Genomic DNA, 27,526 nt, shown 5'->3' with positions numbered 1-27,526 from the left:
TTAAAAAAATACTTACTTTGCAATTGGTTTCCGAATTAATCCGCAATGAAATCTTTTATTACAGTACAAATCATGGATGGTATAAGGGCTCTGATTGGCCATAGCGTTCATTGTAACTCAGAACACGATTGGCTGCCTTAACCAAGGATAGGGTGAATCTTGGTTCCAGCTCACAAAGTGATTGGCCGGTGTGACCAAGAATAACCACGACTTACAGGTGGCAGTATGAGCTAACCGGCCACTTACTGCCAAGCTTAATAAAAGTCTTCCAGTTGGTGCTGCCCAGGCTAAAGAAAAAACATATTAAAAAAAAAAAAATTATAAAACGGCCTTGCCAGAAAGTAGCAGAATGTCAATACAAGGCGGTGGCAATGTGCATTGATTTCTGAGTAACTCGTCATTCGGCATGCAGGGCTTCTCACACGTTTACTGGAGCAGGACCAGGTAGGGCCTTCAGTCACCTACCCCTTGTGCACAAAATAGAACAACAGCACTGTTTTACAACCCCGGGATCGAACCAGGGACCTTTAGATCTTCAGTCTAACACTCTCCCAACTGAGCTATTTCGACTGCCTTTTGACAAGTATCCTGCAGCATTCATGTCTGTGAGACTAAGCAGAATCCTGAAATGCCTCTGAGGCCTTATAGGGGAAAAGTTTGGCCAGTACGGGGATCGAACCCGCGCCCTTGGCATTATTAGCACTTCGCTCTAACCAGCTGAGCTAACCGGCCACTTTCTGCCATGTTTGCTCAAAAGCTCAGAGTAACTGTCATTTTCTTCAAGAGATAAGAATGCTATTCCAGCTTTTTTTGTGCGGTGCTGGTAAAAAAACAACGTCCCACCAAGATTTGAACTCGGATCGCTGGATTTAGAGTCCAGAGTGCTAACCATTACACCATGGAACCTCAAGTCTTTTACTTGGTGCTGCTCGGGCTAAAGAGAAAATAATGTAAAAAAGAAAACGGCCTTGCCAGAAAGTAGCAGAATGTCAATACAAGGCAGTGCCAATGTGCATTGATTTCTGAGTAACTTGTCATTCGGCATGCAGGGCTCCTCACACGTTTACTGGAGCAGGACCAGGTAGGGCCTTCAAAAGAAAAGCGCACTATTCCAGGCATTTTGACGACTAAACGGCAGGCAGGGCAAAGAGGCCACCACAGAGCAAATGTGATCTTTTTTTTCTATTTTGACCACGTCGAAAATCGCCAATTATTGATTGCTTTGAGGGGAATTAGCTCATGGTTAAGCGCTCGCTTTGCATGGAAGAGGTAGCGGGAACAATGACTGCATTCTCCACCTCTGTTTTCATGCCTTTTTACATTGGCTTTTATTGCAAAGCTGGTGGCACCTTGAGGGTTTAAAGCGAAACTACTTACGTCAGCTTTGCCGGTTTCTGTGCAGTACATATCATTGCAACCCTTCAGAAGCCCTATCAAGTCACAGTTTTCTTTTATTCAGCAGCGTGTCCGCAGTGGGACATCAAAGCGCTAAATACATAGCATTATAGAGTGCTGTCGATCAGGCCATTGGAATCATCGCCAGAAGCAACGTGACCATCTGGGAGGAAGATAGTGTTTTGGTCAAGTGGAAGCAGGTGGACTTAAGGGTGAAGCAGCTAGGCTTTTTGGGTGACTTTCAGTCACCTGACCCTTGTGCACAAAATAGAATAACATCACTGTTTTGCCGAAACCCAGGATCGAACCAGGGACCTTTAGAACTTCAGTTTAACGCTCTCCCAACTGAGCAATTTCGGCTGCCTTTTCACAAGAATCCTGCAGCATTCGTGTCTGTGAGGCTAAGCAGAATCCTGAAATGCCTCTGAGGCCTTAAAGGGTAAAAGTTTGTCCAGCACGGGGATAGAACCCGCGACCTTGGCGTTATTAGCACCGCGCTCTAACCAGCTGAGCTAACCGGCCACTTTCTGCCATGTTTGCTAAAAAGCTCAGAGTAACTGCCATTTTCTTCAAGAGATAAGAATGCTATTCCAGCTTTTTTTGTGCGGTGCTGGTAAAAAAACAAGGTTCCACCGAGATTTGAACTCGGATCGCTGGATTCAGAGTCCAGAGTGCTAACCATTACACCATGGAACCTCAAGTCTCCTGCTTGGTGCTGCCCGGGCCAAAGAGAAAATAATGTAAAAAAAAAAAAAAGAAAACGGCCTTGCCAGAAAGTAGCAGAATGTCAATACAAGGCAGTGCCAATGTGCATTGATTTCTGAGTAACTCGTCATTCGGCATGCAGGGCTCCTCACACGTTTACTGGAGCAGGACCAGGTAGGGCCTTCAAAAGAAAAGCGCACTATTCCAGGCATTTTGATGACTAAACGGCAGGCAGGGCAAAGAGGCCACCACAGAGCAAATGTGATCTTTTTTTTCTATTTTGACCACGTCGAAAATCGCCAATTATTGATTGCTTTGAGGGAAATTAGCTCATGGTTAAGCGCTCGCTTTGCATGGGAGAGGTAGCGGGAACAATGACTGCATTCTCCACCTCTGTTTTCATGCCTTTTTACATTGGCTTTTATTGCAAAGCTGGTGGCACCTTGAGGGTTTAAAGCGAAATTACTTACGTCAGCTTTGCCGGTTTCTGTGTAGTACATATCATTGCAACCCTTCAGAAGCCCTATCAAGTCACAGTTTTCTTTTATTCAGCAGCGTGTCCGCAGTGGGACATCAAAGCGCTAAATACATAGCATTATAGAGTGCTGTCGATCAGGCCATTGGAATCATCGCCAGAAGCAACGTGACCATCTGGGAGGAAGATAGTGTTTTGGTCAAGTGGAAGCAGGTGGACTTAAGGGTGAAGCAGCTAGGCTTTTTGGGTGACTTTCAGTCACCTGACCCTTGTGCACAAAATAGAACAACATCACTGTTTTGCCGAATCCCAGGATCGAACCAGGGACCTTTAGATCTTCAGTTTAACGCTCTCCCAACTGAACAATTTCAGCTGCCTTTTCACAGGAATCCTGCAGCATTCGTGTCTGTGAGACTAAGCAGAATCCTGAAATGCCTCTGAGGCCTTAAAGGGTAAAACTTTGGCCAGTACGGGGATCGAACCCACGACCTTGGCGTTATTAGCACCTTGCTCTAACCAGCTGAGCTAACCGGCCACTTTCTGCCATGTTTGCTAAAAAGCTCAGAGTAACTGTCATTTTCTTCAAGAGATTAGAATGCTATTCCAGCTTTTTTGGTGTGGTGCTGGTAAAAAAACAAGGTCCCATCGAGATTTGAACTCGGATCGCTGGATTCAGAGTCCAGAGTGCTAACCATTACACCATGGAACCTCAAGTCTCCTGCTTGGTGCTGCCCGGGCCAAAGAGAAAATAATGTAAAAACAAAACAAAAAAAAAAGAAAACGGCCTTGCCAGAAAGTAGCAGAATGTCAATACAAGGCAGTGCCAATGTGCATTGATTTCTGAGTAACTCGTCATTCGGCATGCAGGGCTCCTCACACGTTTACTGGAGCAGGACCAGGTAGGGCCTTCAAAAGAAAAGCGCACTATTCCAGGCATTTCGACGACTAAACGGCAGGCAGGGCAAAGAGGCCACCACAGAGCAAATGTGATCTTTTTTTTCTATTTTGACCACATCGAAAATCGCCAATTATTGATTGCTTTGAGGGAAATTAGCTCATGGTTAAGTGCTCGCTTTGCATGGGAGAGGTAGCGGGAACAATGACTGCATTCTCCACCTCTGTTTTCATGCCTTTTTACATTGGCTTTTATTGCAAAGCTGGTGGCACCTTGAGGGTTTAAAGCGAAACTACTTACGTCAGCTTTGCCGGTTTCTGTGTAGTACATATCATTGCAACCCTTCAGAAGCCCTATCAAGTCACAGTTTTCTTTTATTCAGCAGTGTGTCCGCAGTGGGACATCAAAGCGCTAAATACATAGCATTATAGAGTGCTGTCGATCAGGCCATTGGAATCATCGCCAGAAGCAACGTGACCATCTGGGAGGAAGATAGTGTTTTGGTCAAGTGGAAGCAGGTGGACTTAAGGGTGAAGCAGCTAGGCTTTTTGGGTGACTTTCAGTCACCTGACCCTTGTGCACAAAATAGAACAACATCACTGTTTTGCCTAAACCCAAGATCGAACCAGGGACCTTTAGATCTTCAGTTTAACGCTCTCCCAACTGAACAATTTCAGCTGCCTTTTCACAAGAATCCTGCAGCATTCGTGTCTGTGAGACTAAGCAGAATCCTGAAATGCCTCTGAGGCCTAAAGGGTAAAACTTTGGCCAGTACGGGGATCGAACCCGCGACCTTGGCGTTATTAGCACCACGCTCTAACTAGCTGAGCTAACCGGCCACTTTCTGCCATGTTTGCTAAAAAGCTCAGAGTAACTGTCATTTTCTTCAAGAGATAAGAATGCTATTCCAGCTTTTTTTGTGCGGTGCTGGTAAAAAAACAAGGTTCCACCGAGATTTGAACTCGGATCGCTGGATTCAGAGTCCAGAGTGCTAACCATTACACCATGGAACCTCAAGTCTCCTGCTTGGTGCTGCCCGGGCCAAAGAGAAAATAATGTAAAAAAGAAAAAAAAAAAAAGAAAACGGCTTTGCCAGAAAGTAGCAGAATGTCAATACAAGGCAGTGCCAATGTGCATTGATTTCTGAGTAACTCGTCATTCGGCATGCAGGGCTCCTCACACGTTTACTGGAGCAGGACCAGGTAGGGCCTTCAAAAGAAAAGCGCACTATTCCAGGCATTTTGATGACTAAACGGCAGGCAGGGCAAAGAGGCCACCACAGAGCAAATGTGATCTTTTTTTTCTATTTTGACCACGTCGAAAATCGCCAATTATTGATTGCTTTGAGGGAAATTAGCTCATGGTTAAGCGCTCGCTTTGCATGGGAGAGGTAGCGGGAACAATGACTGCATTCTCCACCTCTGTTTTCATGCCTTTTTACATTGGCTTTTATTGCAAAGCTGGTGGCACCTTGAGGGTTTAAAGCGAAACTACTTACGTCAGCTTTGCCGGTTTCTGTGTAGTACATATCATTGCAACCCTTCAGAAGCCCTATCAAGTCACAGTTTTCTTTTATTCAGCAGCGTGTCCGCAGTGGGACATCAAAGCGCTAAATACATAGCATTATAGAGTGCTGTCGATCAGGCCATTGGAATCATTGCCAGAAGCAACGTGACCATCTGGGAGGAAGATAGTGTTTTGGTCAAGTGGAAGCAGGTGGACTTAAGGGTGAAGCAGCTAGGCTTTTTGGGTGACTTTCAGTCACCTGACCCTTGTGCACAAAATAGAACAACATCACTGTTTTGCCGAATCCCAGGATCGAACCAGGGACCTTTAGATCTTCAGTTTAACGCTCTCCCAACTGAACAATTTCAGCTGCCTTTTCACAAGAATCCTGCAGCATTCGTGTCTGTGAGACTAAGCAGAATCCTGAAATGCCTCTGAGGCCTTAAAGGGTAAAACTTTGGCCAGTACGGGGATCGAACCCGCGACCTTGGCGTTATTAGCACCACGCTCTAACCAGCTGAGCTAACCGGCCACTTTCTGCCATGTTTGCTAAAAAGCTCAGAGTAACTGTCATTTTCTTCAAGAGATAAGAATGCTATTCCAGCTTTTTTTGTGCGGTGCTGGTAAAAAAACAAGGTTCCACCGAGATTTGAACTCGGATCGCTGGATTCAGAGTGCTAACCATTACACCATGAACCTCAAGTCATCTGCTTGGTGCTGCCCGGGCCAAAGAGAAAATAATGTAAAAACAAAAAAAAAAAGAAAACGGCCTTGACAGAAAGTAGCAGAATGTCAATACAAGGCAGTGCCAATGTGCATTGATTTCTGAGTAACTCGTCATTCGGCATGCAGGGCTCCTCACACGTTTACTGGAGCAGGACCAGGTAGGGCCTTCAAAAGAAAAGCGCACTATTCCAGGTATTTTGACGACTAAACGGCAGGCAGGGCAAAGAGGCCACCACAGAGCAAATGTGATCTTTTTTTCTATTTTGACCACGTAGAAAATCTCCAATTATTGATTGCTTTGAGGGAAATTAGCTCATGGTTAAGCGCTCGCTTTGCATGGGAGAGGTAGCGGGAACAATGACTGCATTCTCCACCTCTGTTTTCATGCCTTTTTACATTGGCTTTTATTGCAAAGCTGGTGGCACCTTGAGGGTTTAAAGCGAAATTACTTACGTCAGCTTTGCCGGTTTCTGTGTAGTACATATCATTGCAACCCTTCAGAAGCCCTATCAAGTCACAGTTTTCTTTTATTCAGCAGCGTGTCCGCAGTGGGACATCAAAGCGCTAAATACATAGCATTATAGAGTGCTGTCGATCAGGCCATTGGAATCATCGCCAGAAGCAACGTGACCATCTGGGAGGAAGATAGTGTTTTGGTCAAGTGGAAGCAGGTGGACTTAAGGGTGAAGCAGCTAGGCTTTTTGGGTGACTTTCAGTCACCTGACCCTTGTGCACAAAATAGAACAACATCACTGTTTTGCCGAATCCCAGGATCGAACCAGGGACCTTTAGATCTTCAGTTTAACGCTCTCCCAACTGAACAATTTCAGCTGCCTTTTCACAGGAATCCTGCAGCATTCGTGTCTGTGAGACTAAGCAGAATCCTGAAATGCCTCTGAGGCCTTAAAGGGTAAAACTTTGGCCAGTACGGGGATCGAACCCACGACCTTGGCGTTATTAGCACCTTGCTCTAACCAGCTGAGCTAACCGGCCACTTTCTGCCATGTTTGCTAAAAAGCTCAGAGTAACTGTCATTTTCTTCAAGAGATTAGAATGCTATTCCAGCTTTTTTGGTGTGGTGCTGGTAAAAAAACAAGGTCCCATCGAGATTTGAACTCGGATCGCTGGATTCAGAGTCCAGAGTGCTAACCATTACACCATGGAACCTCAAGTCTCCTGCTTGGTGCTGCCCGGGCCAAAGAGAAAATAATGTAAAAACAAAACAAAAAAAAAAGAAAACGGCCTTGCCAGAAAGTAGCAGAATGTCAATACAAGGCAGTGCCAATGTGCATTGATTTCTGAGTAACTCGTCATTCGGCATGCAGGGCTCCTCACACGTTTACTGGAGCAGGACCAGGTAGGGCCTTCAAAAGAAAAGCGCACTATTCCAGGCATTTCGACGACTAAACGGCAGGCAGGGCAAAGAGGCCACCACAGAGCAAATGTGATCTTTTTTTTCTATTTTGACCACATCGAAAATCGCCAATTATTGATTGCTTTGAGGGAAATTAGCTCATGGTTAAGTGCTCGCTTTGCATGGGAGAGGTAGCGGGAACAATGACTGCATTCTCCACCTCTGTTTTCATGCCTTTTTACATTGGCTTTTATTGCAAAGCTGGTGGCACCTTGAGGGTTTAAAGCGAAACTACTTACGTCAGCTTTGCCGGTTTCTGTGTAGTACATATCATTGCAACCCTTCAGAAGCCCTATCAAGTCACAGTTTTCTTTTATTCAGCAGTGTGTCCGCAGTGGGACATCAAAGCGCTAAATACATAGCATTATAGAGTGCTGTCGATCAGGCCATTGGAATCATCGCCAGAAGCAACGTGACCATCTGGGAGGAAGATAGTGTTTTGGTCAAGTGGAAGCAGGTGGACTTAAGGGTGAAGCAGCTAGGCTTTTTGGGTGACTTTCAGTCACCTGACCCTTGTGCACAAAATAGAACAACATCACTGTTTTGCCTAAACCCAAGATCGAACCAGGGACCTTTAGATCTTCAGTTTAACGCTCTCCCAACTGAACAATTTCAGCTGCCTTTTCACAAGAATCCTGCAGCATTCGTGTCTGTGAGACTAAGCAGAATCCTGAAATGCCTCTGAGGCCTAAAGGGTAAAACTTTGGCCAGTACGGGGATCGAACCCGCGACCTTGGCGTTATTAGCACCACGCTCTAACTAGCTGAGCTAACCGGCCACTTTCTGCCATGTTTGCTAAAAAGCTCAGAGTAACTGTCATTTTCTTCAAGAGATAAGAATGCTATTCCAGCTTTTTTTGTGCGGTGCTGGTAAAAAAACAAGGTTCCACCGAGATTTGAACTCGGATCGCTGGATTCAGAGTGCTAACCATTACACCATGAACCTCAAGTCATCTGCTTGGTGCTGCCCGGGCCAAAGAGAAAATAATGTAAAAACAAAAAAAAAAAAGAAAACGGCCTTGACAGAAAGTAGCAGAATGTCAATACAAGGCAGTGCCAATGTGCATTGATTTCTGAGTAACTCGTCATTCGGCATGCAGGGCTCCTCACACGTTTACTGGAGCAGGACCAGGTAGGGCCTTCAAAAGAAAAGCGCACTATTCCAGGCATTTTGACGACTAAACGGCAGGCAGGGCAAAGAGGCCACCACAGAGCAAATGTGATCTTTTTTTCTATTTTGACCACGTAGAAAATCTCCAATTATTGATTGCTTTGAGGGGAATTAGCTCATGGTTAAGCGCTCGCTTTGCATGGGAGAGGTAGCGGGAACAATGACTGCATTCTCCACCTCTGTTTTCATGCCTTTTTACATTGGCTTTTATTGCAAAGCTGGTGGCACCTTGAGGGTTTAAAGCGAAACTACTTACGTCAGCTTTGCCGGTTTCTGTGTAGTACATATCATTGCAACCCTTTAGAAGCCCTATCAAGTCACAGTTTTCTTTTATTCAGCAGCGTGTCCGCAGTGGGACATCAAAGCGCTAAATACATAGCATTATAGAGTGCTGTCGATCAGGCCATTGGAATCATCGCCAGAAGCAACGTGACCATCTGGGAGGAAGATAGTGTTTTGGTCAAGTGGAAGCAGGTGGACTTAAGGGTGAAGCAGCTAGGCTTTTTGGGTGACTTTCAGTCACCTGACCCTTGTGCACAAAATAGAATAACATCACTGTTTTGCCGAAACCCAGGATTGAACCAGGGATCTTTAGAACTTCAGATTAACACTCTCCCAACTGAACAATTTCAGCTGCCTTTTCACAAGAATCCTGCAGCATTCGTGTCTGTGAGGCTAAGCAGAATCCTGAAATGCCTCTGAGGCCTTAAAGAGTAAAACTTTGGCCAGTACGGGGATCGAACCCGCGACCTTGGCGTTATTAGCACCACGCTCTAACCAGCTGAGCTAACCGGCCACTTTCTGCCATGTTTGCTAAAAAGCTCAGCGTAACTGTCATTTTCTTCAAGAGATAAGAATGCTATTCCAGCTTTTTTTGTGCGGTGCTGGTAAAAAAACAAGGTCCCATCAAGATTTGAACTCGGATCGCTGGATTCAGAGTCCAGAGTGCTAACCATTACACCATGAACCTCAATTCATCTGCTTGGTGCTGCCCGGGCCAAAGAGAAAATAATGTAAAAACAAAAAAAAAAAAAAGAAAACGGCCTTGACAGAAAGTAGCAGAATGTCAATACAAGGCAGTGCCAATGTGCATTGATTTCTGAGTAACTCGTCATTCGGCATGCAGGGCTTCTCACACGTTTACTGGAGCAGGACCAGGTAGGGCCTTCAAAAGAAAAGCACACTATTCCAGGCATTTTGACGACTAAACGGCAGGCAGGGCAAAGAGGCCACCACAGAGCAAATGTGATCTTTTTTTCTATTTTGACCACGTAGAAAATCGCCAATTATTGATTGCTTTGAGGGGAATTAGCTCATGGTTAAGCGCTCGCTTTGCATGGGAGAGGTAGCGGGAACAATGACTGCATTCTCCACCTCTGTTTTCATGCCTTTTTACATTGGCTTTTATTGCAAAGCTGGTGGCACCTTGAGGGTTTAAAGCGAAACTACTTACGTCAGCTTTGCCGGTTTCTGTGTAGTACATATCATTGCAACCCTTCAGAAGCCCTATCAAGTCACAGTTTTCTTTTATTCAGCAGTGTGTCCGCAGTGGGACATCAAAGCGCTAAATACATAGCATTATAGAGTGCTGTCGATCAGGCCATTGGAATCATCGCCAGAAGCAACGTGACCATCTGGGAGGAAGATAGTGTTTTGGTCAAGTGGAAGCAGGTGGACTTAAGGGTGAAGCAGCTAGGCTTTTTGGGTGACTTTCAGTCACCTGACCCTTGTGCACAAAATAGAACAACATCACTGTTTTGCCGAATCCCAGGATCGAACCAGGGACCTTTAGATCTTCAGTTTAACACTCTCCCAACTGAGCAATTTCGGCTGCCTTTCCACAAGAATCCTGCAGCATTCATGTCTGTGAGACTAAGCAGAATCCTGAAATGCTTCTGAGGCCTTGAAGGGTAGAAGTCTGGCCAGTACGGGGATCGAACCCGCGACCTTGGCGTTATTAGCACCACGCTCTAACCAGCTGAGCTAACCGGCCACTTTCTGCCATGTTTGCTAAAAAGCTCAGAGTAACTGTCATTTTCTTCAAGAGATAAGAATGCTATTCCAGCTTTTTTTGTGCGGTGCTGGTAAAAAAACAAGGTTCCACCAAGTTTTGAACTCAGATCGCTGGATTCAGAGTCCAGAGTGCTAACCATTACACCATGGAACCTCAAGTCTCCTGCTTGGTGCTGCCCGGGCCAAAGAGAAAATAATGTAAAAAAAAAAAAAAGAAAACGGCCTTGCCAGAAAGTAGCAGAATGTCAATACAAGGCAGTGCCAATGTGCATTGATTTCTGAGTAACTCGTCATTCGGCATGCAGGGCTCCTCACACGTTTACTGGAGCAGGACCAGGTAGGGCCTTCAAAAGAAAAGCGCACTATTCCAGGCATTTTGATGACTAAACGGCAGGCAGGGCAAAGAGGCCACCACAGAGCAAATGTGATCTTTTTTTTCTATTTTGACCACGTCGAAAATCGCCAATTATTGATTGCTTTGAGGGAAATTAGCTCATGGTTAAGCGCTCGCTTTGCATGGGAGAGGTAGCGGGAACAATGACTGCATTCTCCACCTCTGTTTTCATGCCTTTTTACATTGGCTTTTATTGCAAAGCTGGTGGCACCTTGAGGGTTTAAAGCGAAACTACTTACGTCAGCTTTGCCGGTTTCTGTGTAGTACATATCATTGCAACCCTTCAGAAGCCCTATCAAGTCACAGTTTTCTTTTATTCAGCAGCGTGTCCGCAGTGGGACATCAAAGCGCTAAATACATAGCATTATAGAGTGCTGTCGATCAGGCCATTGGAATCATCGCCAGAAGCAACGTGACCATCTGGGAGGAAGATAGTGTTTTGGTCAAGTGGAAGCAGGTGGACTTAAGGGTGAAGCAGCTAGGCTTTTTGGGTGACTTTCAGTCACCTGACCCTTGTGCACAAAATAGAACAACATCACTGTTTTGCCGAATCCCAGGATCGAACCAGGGACCTTTAGATCTTCAGTTTATCGCTTTCCCAACTGAACAATTTCAGCTGCCTTTTCACAGGAATCCTGCAGCATTCGTGTCTGTGAGACTAAGCAGAATCCTGAAATGCCTCTGAGGCCTTAAAGGGTAAAACTTTGGCCAGTACGGGGATCGAACCCACGACCTTGGCGTTATTAGCACCACGCTCTAACCAGCTGAGCTAACCTACCACTTTCTGCCATGTTTGCTAAAAAGCTCAGAGTAACTGTCATTTTCTTCAAGAGATTAGAATGCTATTCCAGCTTTTTTGGTGTGGTGCTGGTAAAAAAACAAGGTCCCATCGAGATTTGAACTCGGATCGCTGGATTCAGAGTCCAGAGTGCTAACCATTACACCATGGAACCTCAAGTCTCCTGCTTGGTGCTGCCCGGGCCAAAGAGAAAATAATGTAAAAACAAAAAAAAAAAAAAAGAAAACGGCCTTGACAGAAAGTAGCAGAATGTCAATACAAGGCAGTGCCAATGTGCATTGATTTCTGAGTAACTCGTCATTCGGCATGCAGGGCTCCTCACACGTTTACTGGAGCAGGACCAGGTAGGGCCTTCAAAAGAAAAGCGCACTATTCCAGGCATTTTGATGACTAAACGGCAGGCAGGGCAAAGAGGCCACCACAGAGCAAATGTGATTTTTTATTTTTATTTTGACCACATCGAAAATCGCCAATTATTGATTGCTTTGAGGGAAATTAGCTCATGGTTAAGCGTCGCTTTGCATGGGAGAGGTAGCGGGAACAATGACTGCATTCTCCACCTCTGTTTTCATGCCTTTTTACATTGGCTTTTATTGCAAAGCTGGTGGCACCTTGAGGGTTTAAAGCGAAACTACTTACGTCAGCTTTGCCGGTTTCTGTGTAGTACATATCATTGCAACCCTTCAGAAGCCCTATCAAGTCACAGTTTTCTTTTATTCAGCAGCGTGTCCGCAGTGGGACATCAAAGCGCTAAATACATAGCATTATAGAGTGCTGTCGATCAGGCCATTGGAATCATCGCCAGAAGCAACGTGACCATCTGGGAGGAAGATAGTGTTTTGGTCAAGTTGAAGCAGGTGGACTTAAGGGTGAAGCAGCTAGGCTTTTTGGGTGACTTTCAGTCACCTGACCCTTGTGCACAAAATAGAATAACATCACTGTTTTGCCAAAACCCAGGATTGAACCAGGGATCTTTAGAACTTCAGATTAACACTCTCCCAACTGAACAATTTCAGCTGGCTTTTCACAAGAATCCTGCAGCATTCGTGTCTGTGAGACTAAGCAGAATCCTGAAATGCCTCTGAGGCCTTAAAGGGTAAAACTTTGGCCAGTACGGGGATCGAACCCGCGACCTTGGCGTTATTAGCACCACGCTCTAACCAGCTGAGCTAACCGGCCACTTTCTGCCATGTTTGCTAAAAAGCTCAGCGTAACTGTCATTTTCTTCAAGAGATAAGAATGCTATTCCAGCTTTTTTTGTGCGGTGCTGGTAAAAAAACAAGGTTCCACCGAGATTTGAACTCGGATCGCTGGATTCAGAGTCCAGAGTGCTAACCATTACACCATGGAACCTCAAGTCTCCTGCTTGGTGCTGCCCGGGCCAAAGAGAAAATAATGTAAAAACAAAACAAAAAAAAAAGAAAACGGCCTTGCCAGAAAGTAGCAGAATGTCAATACAAGGCAGTGCCAATGTGCATTGATTTCTGAGTAACTCGTCATTCGGCATGCAGGGCTCCTCACACGTTTACTGGAGCAGGACCAGGTAGGGCCTTCAAAAGAAAAGCGCACTATTCCAGGCATTTCGATGACTAAACGGCAGGCAGGGCAAAGAGGCCACCACAGAGCAAATGTGATCTTTTTTTTCTATTTTGACCACATCGAAAATCGCAAATTATTGATTGCTTTGAGGGAAATTAGCTCATGGTTAAGCGCTCGCTTTGCATGGGAGAGGTAGCGGGAACAATGACTGCATTCTCCACCTCTGTTTTCATGCCTTTTTACATTGGCTTTTATTGCAAAGCTGGTGGCACCTTGAGGGTTTAAAGCGAAACTACTTACGTCAGCTTTGCCGGTTTCTGTGTAGTACATATCATTGCAACCCTTCAGAAGCCCTATCAAGTCACAGTTTTCTTTTATTCAGCAGTGTGTCCGCAGTGGGACATCAAAGCGCTAAATACATAGCATTATAGAGTGCTGTCGATCAGGCCATTGGAATCATCGCCAGAAGCAACGTGACCATCTGGGAGGAAGATAGTGTTTTGGTCAAGTGGAAGCAGGTGGACTTAAGGGTGAAGCAGCTAGGCTTTTTGGGTGACTTTCAGTCACCTGACCCTTGTGCACAAAATAGAACAACATCACTGTTTTGCCTAAACCCAAGATCGAACCAGGGACCTTTAGATCTTCAGTTTAACGCTCTCCCAACTGAACAATTTCAGCTGGCTTTTCACAAGAATCCTGCAGCATTCGTGTCTGTGAGACTAAGCAGAATCCTGAAATGCCTCTGAGGCCTTAAAGGGTAAAACTTTGGCCAGTACGGGGATCGAACCCGCGACCTTGGCGTTATTAGCACCACGCTCTAACCAGCTGAGCTAACCGGCCACTTTCTGCCGTGTTTGCTAAAAAGCTCAGAGTAACTGTCATTTTCTTCAAGAGATAAGAATGCTATTCCAGCTTTTTTTGTGCGGTGCTGGTAAAAAAACAAGGTTCCACCGAGATTTGAACTCGGATCGCTGGATTCAGAGTCCAGAGTGCTAACCATTACACCATGGAACCTCAAGTCTCCTGCTTGGTGCTGCCCGGGCCAAAGAGAAAATAATGTAAAAACAAAAAAAAAAAAAAGAAAACGGCCTTGACAGAAAGTAGCAGAATGTCAATACAAGGCAGTGCCAATGTGCATTGATTTCTGAGTAACTCGTCATTCGGCATGCAGGGCTCCTCACACGTTTACTGGAGCAGGACCAGGTAGGGCCTTCAAAAGAAAAGCGCACTATTCCAGGCATTTCGACGACTAAACGGCAGGCAGGGCAAAGAGGCCACCACAGAGCAAATGTGATCTTTTTTTTCTATTTTGACCACATCGAAAATCGCAAATTATTGATTGCTTTGAGGGAAATTAGCTCATGGTTAAGCGCTCGCTTTGCATGGGAGAGGTAGCGGGAACAATGACTGCATTCTCCACCTCTGTTTTCATGCCTTTTTACATTGGCTTTTATTGCAAAGCTGGTGGCACCTTGAGGGTTTAAAGCGAAACTACTTACGTCAGCTTTGCCGGTTTCTGTGTAGTACATATCATTGCAACCCTTCAGAAGCCCTATCAAGTCACAGTTTTCTTTTATTCAGCAGCGTGTCCGCAGTGGGACATCAAAGCGCTAAATACATAGCATTATAGAGTGCTGTCGATCAGGCCATTGGAATCATCGCCAGAAGCAACGTGACCATCTGGGAGGAAGATAGTGTTTTGGTCAAGTGGAAGCAGGTGGACTTAAGGGTGAAGCAGCTAGGCTTTTTGGGTGACTTTCAGTCACCTGACCCTTGTGCACAAAATAGAACAACATCACTGTTTTGCCTAAACCCAAGATCGAACCAGGGACCTTTAGATCTTCAGTTTAACGCTCTCCCAACTGAACAATTTCAGCTGGCTTTTCACAAGAATCCTGCAGCATTCGTGTCTGTGAGACTAAGCAGAATCCTGAAATGCCTCTGAGGCCTTAAAGGGTAAAACTTTGGCCAGTACGGGGATCGAACCCGCGACCTTGGCGTTATTAGCACCACGCTCTAACCAGCTGAGCTAACCGGCCACTTTCTGCCATGTTTGCTAAAAAGCTCAGAGTAACTGTCATTTTCTTCAAGAGATAAGAATGCTATTCCAGCTTTTTTTGTGCGGTGCTGGTAAAAAAACAAGGTTCCACCGAGATTTGAACTCGGATCGCTGGATTCAGAGTCCAGAGTGCTAGCCATTACACCATGGAACCTCAAGTCTCCTGCTTGGTGCTGCCCGGGCCAAAGAGAAAATAATGTAAAAAAGAAAAAAAAAAAAAAGAAAACGGCTTTGCCAGAAAGTAGCAGAATGTCAATACAAGGCAGTGCCAATGTGCATTGATTTCTGAGTAACTCGTCATTCGGCATGCAGGGCTCCTCACACGTTTACTGGAGCAGGACCAGGTAGGGCCTTCAAAAGAAAAGCGCACTATTCCAGGCATTTCGATGACTAAACGGCAGGCAGGGCAAAGAGGCCACCACAGAGCAAATGTGATCTTTTTTTTCTATTTTGACCACGTCGAAAATCGCCAATTATTGATTGCTTTGAGGGAAATTAGCTCATGGTTAAGCGCTCGCTTTGCATGGGAGAGGTAGCGGGAACAATGACTGCATTCTCCACCTCTGTTTTCATGCCTTTTTACATTGGCTTTTATTGCAAAGCTGGTGGCACCTTGAGGGTTTAAAGCGAAACTACTTACGTCAGCTTTGCCGGTTTCTGTGTAGTACATATCATTGCAACCCTTCAGAAGCCCTATCAAGTCACAGTTTTCTTTTATTCAGCAGCGTGTCCGCAGTGGGACATCAAAGCGCTAAATACATAGCATTATAGAGTGCTGTCGATCAGGCCATTGGAATCATCGCCAGAAGCAACGTGACCATCTGGGAGGAAGATAGTGTTTTGGTCAAGTGGAAGCAGGTGGACTTAAGGGTGAAGCAGCTAGGCTTTTTGGGTGACTTTCAGTCACCTGACCCTTGTGCACAAAATAGAACAACATCACTGTTTTGCCGAATCCCAGGATCGAACCAGGGACCTTTAGATCTTCAGTTTAACGCTTTCCCAACTGAACAATTTCAGCTGCCTTTTCACAGGAATCCTGCAGCATTCGTGTCTGTGAGACTAAGCAGAATCCTGAAATGCCTCTGAGGCCTTAAAGGGTAAAACTTTGGCCAGTACGGGGATCGAACCCACGACCTTGGCGTTATTAGCACCACGCTCTAACCAGCTGAGCTAACCTACCACTTTCTGCCATGTTTGCTAAAAAGCTCAGAGTAACTGTCATTTTCTTCAAGAGATAAGAATGCTATTCCAGCTTTTTTTGTGCGGTGCTGGTAAAAAAACAAGGTTCCACCGAGATTTGAACTCGGATCGCTGGATTCAGAGTCCAGAGTGCTAACCATTACACCATGGAACCTCAAGTCTCCTGCTTGGTGCTGCCCGGGCCAAAGAGAAAATAATGTAAAAAAGAAAAAAAAAAAAAGAAAACGGCTTTGCCAGAAAGTAGCAGAATGTCAATACAAGGCAGTGCCAATGTGCATTGATTTCTGAGTAACTCGTCATTCGGCATGCAGGGCTCCTCACACGTTTACTGGAGCAGGACCAGGTAGGGCCTTCAAAAGAAAAGCGCACTATTCCAGGCATTTTGATGACTAAACGGCAGGCAGGGCAAAGAGGCCACCACAGAGCAAATGTGATCTTTTTTTTCTATTTTGACCACGTCGAAAATCGCCAATTATTGATTGCTTTGAGGGAAATTAGCTCATGGTTAAGCGCTCGCTTTGCATGGGAGAGGTAGCGGGAACAATGACTGCATTCTCCACCTCTGTTTTCATGCCTTTTTACATTGGCTTTTATTGCAAAGCTGGTGGCACCTTGAGGGTTTAAAGCGAAACTACTTACGTCAGCTTTGCCGGTTTCTGTGTAGTACATATCATTGCAACCCTTCAGAAGCCCTATCAAGTCACAGTTTTCTTTTATTCAGCAGCGTGTCCGCAGTGGGACATCAAAGCGCTAAATACATAGCATTATAGAGTGCTGTCGATCAGGCCATTGGAATCATTGCCAGAAGCAACGTGACCATCTGGGAGGAAGATAGTGTTTTGGTCAAGTGGAAGCAGGTGGACTTAAGGGTGAAGCAGCTAGGCTTTTTGGGTGACTTTCAGTCACCTGACCCTTGTGCACAAAATAGAACAACATCACTGTTTTGCCGAATCCCAGGATCGAACCAGGGACCTTTAGATCTTCAGTTTAACGCTCTCCCAACTGAACAATTTCAGCTGCCTTTTCACAAGAATCCTGCAGCATTCGTGTCTGTGAGACTAAGCAGAATCCTGAAATGCCTCTGAGGCCTTAAAGGGTAAAACTTTGGCCAGTACGGGGATCGAACCCGCGACCTTGGCGTTATTAGCACCACGCTCTAACCAGCTGAGCTAACCGGCCACTTTCTGCCATGTTTGCTAAAAAGCTCAGAGTAACTGTCATTTTCTTCAAGAGATAAGAATGCTATTCCAGCTTTTTTTGTGCGGTGCTGGTAAAAAAACAAGGTTCCACCGAGATTTGAACTCGGATCGCTGGATTCAGAGTGCTAACCATTACACCATGAACCTCAAGTCATCTGCTTGGTGCTGCCCGGGCCAAAGAGAAAATAATGTAAAAACAAAAAAAAAAAGAAAACGGCCTTGACAGAAAGTAGCAGAATGTCAATACAAGGCAGTGCCAATGTGCATTGATTTCTGAGTAACTCGTCATTCGGCATGCAGGGCTCCTCACACGTTTACTGGAGCAGGACCAGGTAGGGCCTTCAAAAGAAAAGCGCACTATTCCAGGCATTTTGACGACTAAACGGCAGGCAGGGCAAAGAGGCCACCACAGAGCAAATGTGATCTTTTTTTCTATTTTGACCACGTAGAAAATCTCCAATTATTGATTGCTTTGAGGGAAATTAGCTCATGGTTAAGCGCTCGCTTTGCATGGGAGAGGTAGCGGGAACAATGACTGCATTCTCCACCTCTGTTTTCATGCCTTTTTACGCTCTAACCAGCTGAGCTAACCGGCCACTTTCTGCCATGTTTGCTAAAAAGCTCAGCGTAACTGTCATTTTCTTCAAGAGATAAGAATGCTATTCCAGCTTTTTTTGTGCGGTGCTGGTAAAAAAACAAGGTCCCATCAAGATTTGAACTCGGATCGCTGGATTCAGAGTCCAGAGTGCTAACCATTACACCATGAACCTCAATTCATCTGCTTGGTGCTGCCCGGGCCAAAGAGAAAATAATGTAAAAACAAAAAAAAAAAAAAGAAAACGGCCTTGACAGAAAGTAGCAGAATGTCAATACAAGGCAGTGCCAATGTGCATTGATTTCTGAGTAACTCGTCATTCGGCATGCAGGGCTTCTCACACGTTTACTGGAGCAGGACCAGGTAGGGCCTTCAAAAGAAAAGCACACTATTCCAGGCATTTTGACGACTAAACGGCAGGCAGGGCAAAGAGGCCACCACAGAGCAAATGTGATCTTTTTTTCTATTTTGACCACGTAGAAAATCGCCAATTATTGATTGCTTTGAGGGGAATTAGCTCATGGTTAAGCGCTCGCTTTGCATGGGAGAGGTAGCGGGAACAATGACTGCATTCTCCACCTCTGTTTTCATGCCTTTTTACATTGGCTTTTATTGCAAAGCTGGTGGCACCTTGAGGGTTTAAAGCGAAACTACTTACGTCAGCTTTGCCGGTTTCTGTGTAGTACATATCATTGCAACCCTTCAGAAGCCCTATCAAGTCACAGTTTTCTTTTATTCAGCAGTGTGTCCGCAGTGGGACATCAAAGCGCTAAATACATAGCATTATAGAGTGCTGTCGATCAGGCCATTGGAATCATCGCCAGAAGCAACGTGACCATCTGGGAGGAAGATAGTGTTTTGGTCAAGTGGAAGCAGGTGGACTTAAGGGTGAAGCAGCTAGGCTTTTTGGGTGACTTTCAGTCACCTGACCCTTGTGCACAAAATAGAACAACATCACTGTTTTGCCGAATCCCAGGATCGAACCAGGGACCTTTAGATCTTCAGTTTAACACTCTCCCAACTGAGCAATTTCGGCTGCCTTTCCACAAGAATCCTGCAGCATTCATGTCTGTGAGACTAAGCAGAATCCTGAAATGCTTCTGAGGCCTTGAAGGGTAGAAGTCTGGCCAGTACGGGGATCGAACCCGCGACCTTGGCGTTATTAGCACCACGCTCTAACCAGCTGAGCTAACCGGCCACTTTCTGCCATGTTTGCTAAAAAGCTCAGAGTAACTGTCATTTTCTTCAAGAGATAAGAATGCTATTCCAGCTTTTTTTGTGCGGTGCTGGTAAAAAAACAAGGTTCCACCAAGTTTTGAACTCAGATCGCTGGATTCAGAGTCCAGAGTGCTAACCATTACACCATGGAACCTCAAGTCTCCTGCTTGGTGCTGCCCGGGCCAAAGAGAAAATAATGTAAAAAAAAAAAAAAGAAAACGGCCTTGCCAGAAAGTAGCAGAATGTCAATACAAGGCAGTGCCAATGTGCATTGATTTCTGAGTAACTCGTCATTCGGCATGCAGGGCTCCTCACACGTTTACTGGAGCAGGACCAGGTAGGGCCTTCAAAAGAAAAGCGCACTATTCCAGGCATTTTGATGACTAAACGGCAGGCAGGGCAAAGAGGCCACCACAGAGCAAATGTGATCTTTTTTTTCTATTTTGACCACGTCGAAAATCGCCAATTATTGATTGCTTTGAGGGAAATTAGCTCATGGTTAAGCGCTCGCTTTGCATGGGAGAGGTAGCGGGAACAATGACTGCATTCTCCACCTCTGTTTTCATGCCTTTTTACATTGGCTTTTATTGCAAAGCTGGTGGCACCTTGAGGGTTTAAAGCGAAACTACTTACGTCAGCTTTGCCGGTTTCTGTGTAGTACATATCATTGCAACCCTTCAGAAGCCCTATCAAGTCACAGTTTTCTTTTATTCAGCAGCGTGTCCGCAGTGGGACATCAAAGCGCTAAATACATAGCATTATAGAGTGCTGTCGATCAGGCCATTGGAATCATCGCCAGAAGCAACGTGACCATCTGGGAGGAAGATAGTGTTTTGGTCAAGTGGAAGCAGGTGGACTTAAGGGTGAAGCAGCTAGGCTTTTTGGGTGACTTTCAGTCACCTGACCCTTGTGCACAAAATAGAACAACATCACTGTTTTGCCGAATCCCAGGATCGAACCAGGGACCTTTAGATCTTCAGTTTATCGCTTTCCCAACTGAACAATTTCAGCTGCCTTTTCACAGGAATCCTGCAGCATTCGTGTCTGTGAGACTAAGCAGAATCCTGAAATGCCTCTGAGGCCTTAAAGGGTAAAACTTTGGCCAGTACGGGGATCGAACCCACGACCTTGGCGTTATTAGCACCACGCTCTAACCAGCTGAGCTAACCTACCACTTTCTGCCATGTTTGCCAAAAAGCTCAGAGTAACTGTCATTTTCTTCAAGAGATTAGAATGCTATTCCAGCTTTTTTGGTGTGGTGCTGGTAAAAAAACAAGGTCCCATCGAGATTTGAACTCGGATCGCTGGATTCAGAGTCCAGAGTGCTAACCATTACACCATGGAACCTCAAGTCTCCTGCTTGGTGCTGCCCGGGCCAAAGAGAAAATAATGTAAAAACAAAAAAAAAAAAAAAGAAAACGGCCTTGACAGAAAGTAGCAGAATGTCAATACAAGGCAGTGCCAATGTGCATTGATTTCTGAGTAACTCGTCATTCGGCATGCAGGGCTCCTCACACGTTTACTGGAGCAGGACCAGGTAGGGCCTTCAAAAGAAAAGCGCACTATTCCAGGCATTTTGATGACTAAACGGCAGGCAGGGCAAAGAGGCCACCACAGAGCAAATGTGATTTTTTATTTTTATTTTGACCACATCGAAAATCGCCAATTATTGATTGCTTTGAGGGAAATTAGCTCATGGTTAAGCGTCGCTTTGCATGGGAGAGGTAGCGGGAACAATGACTGCATTCTCCACCTCTGTTTTCATGCCTTTTTACATTGGCTTTTATTGCAAAGCTGGTGGCACCTTGAGGGTTTAAAGCGAAACTACTTACGTCAGCTTTGCCGGTTTCTGTGTAGTACATATCATTGCAACCCTTCAGAAGCCCTATCAAGTCACAGTTTTCTTTTATTCAGCAGCGTGTCCGCAGTGGGACATCAAAGCGCTAAATACATAGCATTATAGAGTGCTGTCGATCAGGCCATTGGAATCATCGCCAGAAGCAACGTGACCATCTGGGAGGAAGATAGTGTTTTGGTCAAGTTGAAGCAGGTGGACTTAAGGGTGAAGCAGCTAGGCTTTTTGGGTGACTTTCAGTCACCTGACCCTTGTGCACAAAATAGAATAACATCACTGTTTTGCCAAAACCCAGGATTGAACCAGGGATCTTTAGAACTTCAGATTAACACTCTCCCAACTGAACAATTTCAGCTGGCTTTTCACAAGAATCCTGCAGCATTCGTGTCTGTGAGACTAAGCAGAATCCTGAAATGCCTCTGAGGCCTTAAAGGGTAAAACTTTGGCCAGTACGGGGATCGAACCCGCGACCTTGGCGTTATTAGCACCACGCTCTAACCAGCTGAGCTAACCGGCCACTTTCTGCCATGTTTGCTAAAAAGCTCAGCGTAACTGTCATTTTCTTCAAGAGATAAGAATGCTATTCCAGCTTTTTTTGTGCGGTGCTGGTAAAAAAACAAGGTTCCACCGAGATTTGAACTCGGATCGCTGGATTCAGAGTCCAGAGTGCTAACCATTACACCATGGAACCTCAAGTCTCCTGCTTGGTGCTGCCCGGGCCAAAGAGAAAATAATGTAAAAACAAAACAAAAAAAAAAGAAAACGGCCTTGCCAGAAAGTAGCAGAATGTCAATACAAGGCAGTGCCAATGTGCATTGATTTCTGAGTAACTCGTCATTCGGCATGCAGGGCTCCTCACACGTTTACTGGAGCAGGACCAGGTAGGGCCTTCAAAAGAAAAGCGCACTATTCCAGGCATTTCGATGACTAAACGGCAGGCAGGGCAAAGAGGCCACCACAGAGCAAATGTGATCTTTTTTTTCTATTTTGACCACATCGAAAATCGCAAATTATTGATTGCTTTGAGGGAAATTAGCTCATGGTTAAGCGCTCGCTTTGCATGGGAGAGGTAGCGGGAACAATGACTGCATTCTCCACCTCTGTTTTCATGCCTTTTTACATTGGCTTTTATTGCAAAGCTGGTGGCACCTTGAGGGTTTAAAGCGAAACTACTTACGTCAGCTTTGCCGGTTTCTGTGTAGTACATATCATTGCAACCCTTCAGAAGCCCTATCAAGTCACAGTTTTCTTTTATTCAGCAGTGTGTCCGCAGTGGGACATCAAAGCGCTAAATACATAGCATTATAGAGTGCTGTCGATCAGGCCATTGGAATCATCGCCAGAAGCAACGTGACCATCTGGGAGGAAGATAGTGTTTTGGTCAAGTGGAAGCAGGTGGACTTAAGGGTGAAGCAGCTAGGCTTTTTGGGTGACTTTCAGTCACCTGACCCTTGTGCACAAAATAGAACAACATCACTGTTTTGCCTAAACCCAAGATCGAACCAGGGACCTTTAGATCTTCAGTTTAACGCTCTCCCAACTGAACAATTTCAGCTGGCTTTTCACAAGAATCCTGCAGCATTCGTGTCTGTGAGACTAAGCAGAATCCTGAAATGCCTCTGAGGCCTTAAAGGGTAAAACTTTGGCCAGTACGGGGATCGAACCCGCGACCTTGGCGTTATTAGCACCACGCTCTAACCAGCTGAGCTAACCGGCCACTTTCTGCCGTGTTTGCTAAAAAGCTCAGAGTAACTGTCATTTTCTTCAAGAGATAAGAATGCTATTCCAGCTTTTTTTGTGCGGTGCTGGTAAAAAAACAAGGTTCCACCGAGATTTGAACTCGGATCGCTGGATTCAGAGTCCAGAGTGCTAACCATTACACCATGGAACCTCAAGTCTCCTGCTTGGTGCTGCCCGGGCCAAAGAGAAAATAATGTAAAAACAAAAAAAAAAAAAAGAAAACGGCCTTGACAGAAAGTAGCAGAATGTCAATACAAGGCAGTGCCAATGTGCATTGATTTCTGAGTAACTCGTCATTCGGCATGCAGGGCTCCTCACACGTTTACTGGAGCAGGACCAGGTAGGGCCTTCAAAAGAAAAGCGCACTATTCCAGGCATTTCGACGACTAAACGGCAGGCAGGGCAAAGAGGCCACCACAGAGCAAATGTGATCTTTTTTTTCTATTTTGACCACATCGAAAATCGCAAATTATTGATTGCTTTGAGGGAAATTAGCTCATGGTTAAGCGCTCGCTTTGCATGGGAGAGGTAGCGGGAACAATGACTGCATTCTCCACCTCTGTTTTCATGCCTTTTTACATTGGCTTTTATTGCAAAGCTGGTGGCACCTTGAGGGTTTAAAGCGAAACTACTTACGTCAGCTTTGCCGGTTTCTGTGTAGTACATATCATTGCAACCCTTCAGAAGCCCTATCAAGTCACAGTTTTCTTTTATTCAGCAGCGTGTCCGCAGTGGGACATCAAAGCGCTAAATACATAGCATTATAGAGTGCTGTCGATCAGGCCATTGGAATCATCGCCAGAAGCAACGTGACCATCTGGGAGGAAGATAGTGTTTTGGTCAAGTGGAAGCAGGTGGACTTAAGGGTGAAGCAGCTAGGCTTTTTGGGTGACTTTCAGTCACCTGACCCTTGTGCACAAAATAGAACAACATCACTGTTTTGCCTAAACCCAAGATCGAACCAGGGACCTTTAGATCTTCAGTTTAACGCTCTCCCAACTGAACAATTTCAGCTGGCTTTTCACAAGAATCCTGCAGCATTCGTGTCTGTGAGACTAAGCAGAATCCTGAAATGCCTCTGAGGCCTTAAAGGGTAAAACTTTGGCCAGTACGGGGATCGAACCCGCGACCTTGGCGTTATTAGCACCACGCTCTAACCAGCTGAGCTAACCGGCCACTTTCTGCCATGTTTGCTAAAAAGCTCAGAGTAACTGTCATTTTCTTCAAGAGATAAGAATGCTATTCCAGCTTTTTTTGTGCGGTGCTGGTAAAAAAACAAGGTTCCACCGAGATTTGAACTCGGATCGCTGGATTCAGAGTCCAGAGTGCTAACCATTACACCATGGAACCTCAAGTCTCCTGCTTGGTGCTGCCCGGGCCAAAGAGAAAATAATGTAAAAAAGAAAAAAAAAAAAAAGAAAACGGCTTTGCCAGAAAGTAGCAGAATGTCAATACAAGGCAGTGCCAATGTGCATTGATTTCTGAGTAACTCGTCATTCGGCATGCAGGGCTCCTCACACGTTTACTGGAGCAGGACCAGGTAGGGCCTTCAAAAGAAAAGCGCACTATTCCAGGCATTTCGATGACTAAACGGCAGGCAGGGCAAAGAGGCCACCACAGAGCAAATGTGATCTTTTTTTTCTATTTTGACCACGTCAAAAATCGCCAATTATTGATTGCTTTGAGGGAAATTAGCTCATGGTTAAGCGCTCGCTTTGCATGGGAGAGGTAGCGGGAACAATGACTGCATTCTCCACCTCTGTTTTCATGCCTTTTTACATTGGCTTTTATTGCAAAGCTGGTGGCACCTTGAGGGTTTAAAGCGAAACTACTTACGTCAGCTTTGCCGGTTTCTGTGTAGTACATATCATTGCAACCCTTCAGAAGCCCTATCAAGTCACAGTTTTCTTTTATTCAGCAGCGTGTCCGCAGTGGGACATCAAAGCGCTAAATACATAGCATTATAGAGTGCTGTCGATCAGGCCATTGGAATCATCGCCAGAAGCAACGTGACCATCTGGGAGGAAGATAGTGTTTTGGTCAAGTGGAAGCAGGTGGACTTAAGGGTGAAGCAGCTAGGCTTTTTGGGTGACTTTCAGTCACCTGACCCTTGTGCACAAAATAGAACAACATCACTGTTTTGCCGAATCCCAGGATCGAACCAGGGACCTTTAGATCTTCAGTTTAACGCTTTCCCAACTGAACAATTTCAGCTGCCTTTTCACAGGAATCCTGCAGCATTCGTGTCTGTGAGACTAAGCAGAATCCTGAAATGCCTCTGAGGCCTTAAAGGGTAAAACTTTGGCCAGTACGGGGATCGAACCCACGACCTTGGCGTTATTAGCACCACGCTCTAACCAGCTGAGCTAACCTACCACTTTCTGCCATGTTTGCTAAAAAGCTCAGAGTAACTGTCATTTTCTTCAAGAGATTAGAATGCTATTCCAGCTTTTTTGGTGTGGTGCTGGTAAAAAAACAAGGTCCCATCGAGATTTGAACTCGGATCGCTGGATTCAGAGTCCAGAGTGCTAACCATTACACCATGGAACCTCAAGTCTCCTGCTTGGTGCTGCCCGGGCCAAAGAGAAAATAATGTAAAAACAAAAAAAAAAAAAAGAAAACGGCCTTGACAGAAAGTAGCAGAATGTCAATACAAGGCAGTGCCAATGTGCATTGATTTCTGAGTAACTCGTCATTCGGCATGCAGGGCTCCTCACACGTTTACTGGAGCAGGACCAGGTAGGGCCTTCAAAAGAAAAGCGCACTATTCCAGGCATTTTGATGACTAAACGGCAGGCAGGGCAAAGAGGCCACCACAGAGCAAATGTGATTTTTTATTTTTATTTTGACCACATCGAAAATCGCCAATTATTGATTGCTTTGAGGGAAATTAGCTCATGGTTAAGCGCTCGCTTTGCATGGGAGAGGTAGCGGGAACAATGACTGCATTCTCCACCTCTGTTTTCATGCCTTTTTACATTGGCTTTTATTGCAAAGCTGGTGGCACCTTGAGGGTTTAAAGCGAAACTACTTACGTCAGCTTTGCCGGTTTCTGTGTAGTACATATCATTGCAACCCTTCAGAAGCCCTATCAAGTCACAGTTTTCTTTTATTCAGCAGCGTGTCCGCAGTGGGACATCAAAGCGCTAAATACATAGCATTATAGAGTGCTGTCGATCAGGCCATTGGAATCATCGCCAGAAGCAACGTGACCATCTGGGAGGAAGATAGTGTTTTGGTCAAGTGGAAGCAGGTGGACTTAAGGGTGAAGCAGCTAGGCTTTTTGGGTGACTTTCAGTCACCTGACCCTTGTGCACAAAATAGAACAACATCACTGTTTTGCCGAATCCCAGGATCGAACCAGGGACCTTTAGATCTTCAGTTTAACACTCTCCCAACTGAACAATTTCAGCTGCCTTTTCACAAGAATCCTGCAGCATTCGTGTCTGTGAGACTAAGCAGAATCCTGAAATGCCTCTGAGGCCTTAAAGGGTAAAACTTTGGCCAGTACGGGGATCGAACCCGCGACCTTGGCGTTATTAGCACCACGCTCTAACCAGCTGAGCTAACCGGCCACTTTCTGCCATGTTTGCTAAAAAGCTCAGAGTAACTGTCATTTTCTTCAAGAGATAAGAATGCTATTCCAGCTTTTTTTGTGCGGTGCTGGTAAAAAAACAAGGTTCCACCGAGATTTGAACTCGGATCGCTGGATTCAGAGTCCAGAGTGCTAACCATTACACCATGGAACCTCAAGTCTCCTGCTTGGTGCTGCCCGGGCCAAAGAGAAAATAATGTAAAAAAAAAAAAAAAAAAAAGAAAACGGCCTTGACAGAAAGTAGCAGAATGTCAATACAAGGCAGTGCCAATGTGCATTGATTTCTGAGTAACTCGTCATTCGGCATGCAGGGCTCCTCACACGTTTACTGGAGCAGGACCAGGTAGGGCCTTCAAAAGAAAAGCACACTATTCCAGGCATTTTGACGACTAAACGGCAGGCAGGGCAAAGAGGCCACCACAGAGCAAATGTGATCTTTTTTTTCTATTTTGACCACGTCGAAAATCGCCAACTATTGATTGCTGTGAGGGGAATTAGCTCAAATGGTTAAGCGCTCGCTTTGCATGCGAGAAGAAGCGGGAACAATGACTGCATTCTCCACCTCTGTTTTCATGCCTTTTTAAAGCGAAAAGGTTTAAAGTGAAACTCTCCTGATTTAATCATCACCAGAAGCGACGTGACCATCTGGAAGTAAGATAGCTTTTTGGTGAAGTGGAAGCAGTTGGACTTAAGGGTGCAGCAGCTAGGCTTTTTGGGTGACTTTCGGTCACCTAACTCTTGTGCCCAAAACTGAAAAACAACACTACTTTACCGAACCCTGGTTCTAACCAGGGACCTTTAGATATTCAGTCTAACACTCTCCCAACTAAGCTATTTCAGCTGCCGTTTCATAGTTTTTTTGCAGCGTAGACGTGTGTAAGACAGAGCAGAGCCCTTAAATGCATCTGAGGCCTAAGAGGGTAAGAGCTTGGCCAGTACAGGGATCGAATCCACAACCTTGCCGTTATTACCACCATAGTCTAACCAGCTAAGCTAACCAGCCACTTCCTGCCTAAAGCACTAGAAAGCCCAGA

At 45.4% G+C, this 27,526-nt stretch overlaps 43 non-coding genes across 43 annotated transcripts; all 43 read right to left on the bottom strand.

Annotated features, from left to right (window-relative positions):
* Positions 1-497: 497 nt before the first annotated feature.
* trnaf-gaa (transfer RNA phenylalanine (anticodon GAA)) lies at positions 498-569 on the bottom strand. Its single transcript has one exon. It is a non-coding gene; the product is annotated as a tRNA-Phe (tRNA).
* An 89-nt stretch (positions 570-658) lies between these two features.
* On the bottom strand, positions 659-732 carry trnai-aau (transfer RNA isoleucine (anticodon AAU)). Its single transcript has one exon. It is a non-coding gene; the product is annotated as a tRNA-Ile (tRNA).
* A 950-nt stretch (positions 733-1,682) lies between these two features.
* Positions 1,683-1,755, bottom strand: trnaf-gaa (transfer RNA phenylalanine (anticodon GAA)). The gene has a single exon. It is a non-coding gene; the product is annotated as a tRNA-Phe (tRNA).
* Positions 1,756-1,843: 88 nt separating this feature from the next.
* Positions 1,844-1,917, bottom strand: trnai-aau (transfer RNA isoleucine (anticodon AAU)). The gene has a single exon. It is a non-coding gene; the product is annotated as a tRNA-Ile (tRNA).
* A 102-nt stretch (positions 1,918-2,019) lies between these two features.
* Positions 2,020-2,091, bottom strand: trnaq-cug (transfer RNA glutamine (anticodon CUG)). The gene has a single exon. It is a non-coding gene; the product is annotated as a tRNA-Gln (tRNA).
* Positions 2,092-3,036: 945 nt separating this feature from the next.
* trnai-aau (transfer RNA isoleucine (anticodon AAU)) lies at positions 3,037-3,110 on the bottom strand. Its single transcript has one exon. It is a non-coding gene; the product is annotated as a tRNA-Ile (tRNA).
* Positions 3,111-3,212: 102 nt separating this feature from the next.
* On the bottom strand, positions 3,213-3,284 carry trnaq-cug (transfer RNA glutamine (anticodon CUG)). Its single transcript has one exon. It is a non-coding gene; the product is annotated as a tRNA-Gln (tRNA).
* A 951-nt stretch (positions 3,285-4,235) lies between these two features.
* trnai-aau (transfer RNA isoleucine (anticodon AAU)) lies at positions 4,236-4,309 on the bottom strand. Its single transcript has one exon. It is a non-coding gene; the product is annotated as a tRNA-Ile (tRNA).
* Positions 4,310-4,411: 102 nt separating this feature from the next.
* Positions 4,412-4,483, bottom strand: trnaq-cug (transfer RNA glutamine (anticodon CUG)). The gene has a single exon. It is a non-coding gene; the product is annotated as a tRNA-Gln (tRNA).
* Positions 4,484-5,434: 951 nt separating this feature from the next.
* trnai-aau (transfer RNA isoleucine (anticodon AAU)) lies at positions 5,435-5,508 on the bottom strand. Its single transcript has one exon. It is a non-coding gene; the product is annotated as a tRNA-Ile (tRNA).
* A 1,113-nt stretch (positions 5,509-6,621) lies between these two features.
* Positions 6,622-6,695, bottom strand: trnai-aau (transfer RNA isoleucine (anticodon AAU)). The gene has a single exon. It is a non-coding gene; the product is annotated as a tRNA-Ile (tRNA).
* A 102-nt stretch (positions 6,696-6,797) lies between these two features.
* On the bottom strand, positions 6,798-6,869 carry trnaq-cug (transfer RNA glutamine (anticodon CUG)). The gene has a single exon. It is a non-coding gene; the product is annotated as a tRNA-Gln (tRNA).
* Positions 6,870-7,820: 951 nt separating this feature from the next.
* trnai-aau (transfer RNA isoleucine (anticodon AAU)) lies at positions 7,821-7,894 on the bottom strand. Its single transcript has one exon. It is a non-coding gene; the product is annotated as a tRNA-Ile (tRNA).
* A 1,114-nt stretch (positions 7,895-9,008) lies between these two features.
* trnai-aau (transfer RNA isoleucine (anticodon AAU)) lies at positions 9,009-9,082 on the bottom strand. The gene has a single exon. It is a non-coding gene; the product is annotated as a tRNA-Ile (tRNA).
* Positions 9,083-10,044: 962 nt separating this feature from the next.
* On the bottom strand, positions 10,045-10,117 carry trnaf-gaa (transfer RNA phenylalanine (anticodon GAA)). The gene has a single exon. It is a non-coding gene; the product is annotated as a tRNA-Phe (tRNA).
* Positions 10,118-10,205: 88 nt separating this feature from the next.
* trnai-aau (transfer RNA isoleucine (anticodon AAU)) lies at positions 10,206-10,279 on the bottom strand. The gene has a single exon. It is a non-coding gene; the product is annotated as a tRNA-Ile (tRNA).
* Positions 10,280-10,381: 102 nt separating this feature from the next.
* Positions 10,382-10,453, bottom strand: trnaq-cug (transfer RNA glutamine (anticodon CUG)). Its single transcript has one exon. It is a non-coding gene; the product is annotated as a tRNA-Gln (tRNA).
* Positions 10,454-11,398: 945 nt separating this feature from the next.
* Positions 11,399-11,472, bottom strand: trnai-aau (transfer RNA isoleucine (anticodon AAU)). The gene has a single exon. It is a non-coding gene; the product is annotated as a tRNA-Ile (tRNA).
* Positions 11,473-11,574: 102 nt separating this feature from the next.
* On the bottom strand, positions 11,575-11,646 carry trnaq-cug (transfer RNA glutamine (anticodon CUG)). The gene has a single exon. It is a non-coding gene; the product is annotated as a tRNA-Gln (tRNA).
* Positions 11,647-12,597: 951 nt separating this feature from the next.
* On the bottom strand, positions 12,598-12,671 carry trnai-aau (transfer RNA isoleucine (anticodon AAU)). The gene has a single exon. It is a non-coding gene; the product is annotated as a tRNA-Ile (tRNA).
* A 102-nt stretch (positions 12,672-12,773) lies between these two features.
* Positions 12,774-12,845, bottom strand: trnaq-cug (transfer RNA glutamine (anticodon CUG)). Its single transcript has one exon. It is a non-coding gene; the product is annotated as a tRNA-Gln (tRNA).
* Positions 12,846-13,797: 952 nt separating this feature from the next.
* trnai-aau (transfer RNA isoleucine (anticodon AAU)) lies at positions 13,798-13,871 on the bottom strand. Its single transcript has one exon. It is a non-coding gene; the product is annotated as a tRNA-Ile (tRNA).
* Positions 13,872-13,973: 102 nt separating this feature from the next.
* Positions 13,974-14,045, bottom strand: trnaq-cug (transfer RNA glutamine (anticodon CUG)). Its single transcript has one exon. It is a non-coding gene; the product is annotated as a tRNA-Gln (tRNA).
* A 951-nt stretch (positions 14,046-14,996) lies between these two features.
* trnai-aau (transfer RNA isoleucine (anticodon AAU)) lies at positions 14,997-15,070 on the bottom strand. Its single transcript has one exon. It is a non-coding gene; the product is annotated as a tRNA-Ile (tRNA).
* Positions 15,071-15,172: 102 nt separating this feature from the next.
* Positions 15,173-15,244, bottom strand: trnaq-cug (transfer RNA glutamine (anticodon CUG)). The gene has a single exon. It is a non-coding gene; the product is annotated as a tRNA-Gln (tRNA).
* Positions 15,245-16,196: 952 nt separating this feature from the next.
* On the bottom strand, positions 16,197-16,270 carry trnai-aau (transfer RNA isoleucine (anticodon AAU)). Its single transcript has one exon. It is a non-coding gene; the product is annotated as a tRNA-Ile (tRNA).
* Positions 16,271-16,372: 102 nt separating this feature from the next.
* trnaq-cug (transfer RNA glutamine (anticodon CUG)) lies at positions 16,373-16,444 on the bottom strand. Its single transcript has one exon. It is a non-coding gene; the product is annotated as a tRNA-Gln (tRNA).
* A 951-nt stretch (positions 16,445-17,395) lies between these two features.
* On the bottom strand, positions 17,396-17,469 carry trnai-aau (transfer RNA isoleucine (anticodon AAU)). The gene has a single exon. It is a non-coding gene; the product is annotated as a tRNA-Ile (tRNA).
* Positions 17,470-19,047: 1,578 nt separating this feature from the next.
* Positions 19,048-19,120, bottom strand: trnaf-gaa (transfer RNA phenylalanine (anticodon GAA)). The gene has a single exon. It is a non-coding gene; the product is annotated as a tRNA-Phe (tRNA).
* Positions 19,121-19,208: 88 nt separating this feature from the next.
* Positions 19,209-19,282, bottom strand: trnai-aau (transfer RNA isoleucine (anticodon AAU)). The gene has a single exon. It is a non-coding gene; the product is annotated as a tRNA-Ile (tRNA).
* A 102-nt stretch (positions 19,283-19,384) lies between these two features.
* Positions 19,385-19,456, bottom strand: trnaq-cug (transfer RNA glutamine (anticodon CUG)). The gene has a single exon. It is a non-coding gene; the product is annotated as a tRNA-Gln (tRNA).
* Positions 19,457-20,401: 945 nt separating this feature from the next.
* On the bottom strand, positions 20,402-20,475 carry trnai-aau (transfer RNA isoleucine (anticodon AAU)). The gene has a single exon. It is a non-coding gene; the product is annotated as a tRNA-Ile (tRNA).
* A 102-nt stretch (positions 20,476-20,577) lies between these two features.
* Positions 20,578-20,649, bottom strand: trnaq-cug (transfer RNA glutamine (anticodon CUG)). The gene has a single exon. It is a non-coding gene; the product is annotated as a tRNA-Gln (tRNA).
* A 951-nt stretch (positions 20,650-21,600) lies between these two features.
* trnai-aau (transfer RNA isoleucine (anticodon AAU)) lies at positions 21,601-21,674 on the bottom strand. Its single transcript has one exon. It is a non-coding gene; the product is annotated as a tRNA-Ile (tRNA).
* A 102-nt stretch (positions 21,675-21,776) lies between these two features.
* On the bottom strand, positions 21,777-21,848 carry trnaq-cug (transfer RNA glutamine (anticodon CUG)). Its single transcript has one exon. It is a non-coding gene; the product is annotated as a tRNA-Gln (tRNA).
* Positions 21,849-22,800: 952 nt separating this feature from the next.
* Positions 22,801-22,874, bottom strand: trnai-aau (transfer RNA isoleucine (anticodon AAU)). Its single transcript has one exon. It is a non-coding gene; the product is annotated as a tRNA-Ile (tRNA).
* Positions 22,875-22,976: 102 nt separating this feature from the next.
* trnaq-cug (transfer RNA glutamine (anticodon CUG)) lies at positions 22,977-23,048 on the bottom strand. Its single transcript has one exon. It is a non-coding gene; the product is annotated as a tRNA-Gln (tRNA).
* A 951-nt stretch (positions 23,049-23,999) lies between these two features.
* On the bottom strand, positions 24,000-24,073 carry trnai-aau (transfer RNA isoleucine (anticodon AAU)). Its single transcript has one exon. It is a non-coding gene; the product is annotated as a tRNA-Ile (tRNA).
* Positions 24,074-24,175: 102 nt separating this feature from the next.
* Positions 24,176-24,247, bottom strand: trnaq-cug (transfer RNA glutamine (anticodon CUG)). Its single transcript has one exon. It is a non-coding gene; the product is annotated as a tRNA-Gln (tRNA).
* A 952-nt stretch (positions 24,248-25,199) lies between these two features.
* On the bottom strand, positions 25,200-25,273 carry trnai-aau (transfer RNA isoleucine (anticodon AAU)). The gene has a single exon. It is a non-coding gene; the product is annotated as a tRNA-Ile (tRNA).
* A 102-nt stretch (positions 25,274-25,375) lies between these two features.
* trnaq-cug (transfer RNA glutamine (anticodon CUG)) lies at positions 25,376-25,447 on the bottom strand. The gene has a single exon. It is a non-coding gene; the product is annotated as a tRNA-Gln (tRNA).
* A 951-nt stretch (positions 25,448-26,398) lies between these two features.
* On the bottom strand, positions 26,399-26,472 carry trnai-aau (transfer RNA isoleucine (anticodon AAU)). Its single transcript has one exon. It is a non-coding gene; the product is annotated as a tRNA-Ile (tRNA).
* Positions 26,473-26,574: 102 nt separating this feature from the next.
* Positions 26,575-26,646, bottom strand: trnaq-cug (transfer RNA glutamine (anticodon CUG)). The gene has a single exon. It is a non-coding gene; the product is annotated as a tRNA-Gln (tRNA).
* Between the last annotated feature and the right edge of the window lie 880 nt (positions 26,647-27,526).

This window comes from Danio rerio, chromosome 4, assembly GCF_049306965.1.
Source record: "Danio rerio strain Tuebingen ecotype United States chromosome 4, GRCz12tu, whole genome shotgun sequence".
Lineage (NCBI taxonomy): Eukaryota > Metazoa > Chordata > Actinopteri > Cypriniformes > Danionidae > Danio > Danio rerio.
The sequence above is the reverse complement of the archived record's forward strand: the minus strand, read 5'-3'. Positions and strand labels throughout refer to the sequence as shown.